Genomic DNA, 558 nt, shown 5'->3' on the forward strand with positions numbered 1-558 from the left:
TATGTGTTTTCCAGGTTAATTACCTAGAAATCATCTTTCTTGTGTAGGTTAATTAGGTTAATATAGGTCATGGCCACCAACCTTCTGGCAGATCATTTTGCCCTTGGGCAGCTCTATGGCCAAGCCCAGGTCTGACAGCCGACACTGTCCTTTGGCATCCAGCAGCACATTCTCTGGCTTCATATCCCGATATACTATATCCATGGAATGAAGGTGAAGGATCCCAACTGTGATCTGGGCCGCGTAATAAACCATACGCTCCATACTGATACCCCGCTCGCCCAGCTCATAGATGTGAAATCTGAGGTCTCCTCCATTCATGAGGTCCATGACCAGGCACAGGTGGGTCCTGTTGGAGTAAGCGTAAGCCAGGTTCACAATGAAGAGGCTGTTGACCTTCTCCAGAATCTTCTTCTCCAGGAGGGCCATCCTCTCGCCGCCTTTCTTCTTCAGGCGCTTCTTCTCCAGCTTCTTGCAGGCATACATTTGACCCGTGTGTTTGACCTGCACCGCACACACCTGCCACATAGTGGAAAATAACAACAGTGTTGATCACTT

General features: G+C 48.9%; 1 pseudogene; it reads right to left on the bottom strand.

Annotated features, from left to right (window-relative positions):
* Positions 1 to 52: 52 nt before the first annotated feature.
* Positions 53 to 540, bottom strand: LOC103399642 (rhodopsin kinase 1 pseudogene; annotated as a pseudogene).
* Positions 541 to 558: the final 18 nt, after the last annotated feature.

This window comes from Cynoglossus semilaevis, unplaced genomic scaffold (genome assembly GCF_000523025.1).
Source record: "Cynoglossus semilaevis isolate Cse_v1.0 unplaced genomic scaffold, Cse_v1.0 C18876312, whole genome shotgun sequence".
In the NCBI taxonomy this organism is placed as follows: Eukaryota; Metazoa; Chordata; class Actinopteri; order Pleuronectiformes; family Cynoglossidae; genus Cynoglossus; species Cynoglossus semilaevis.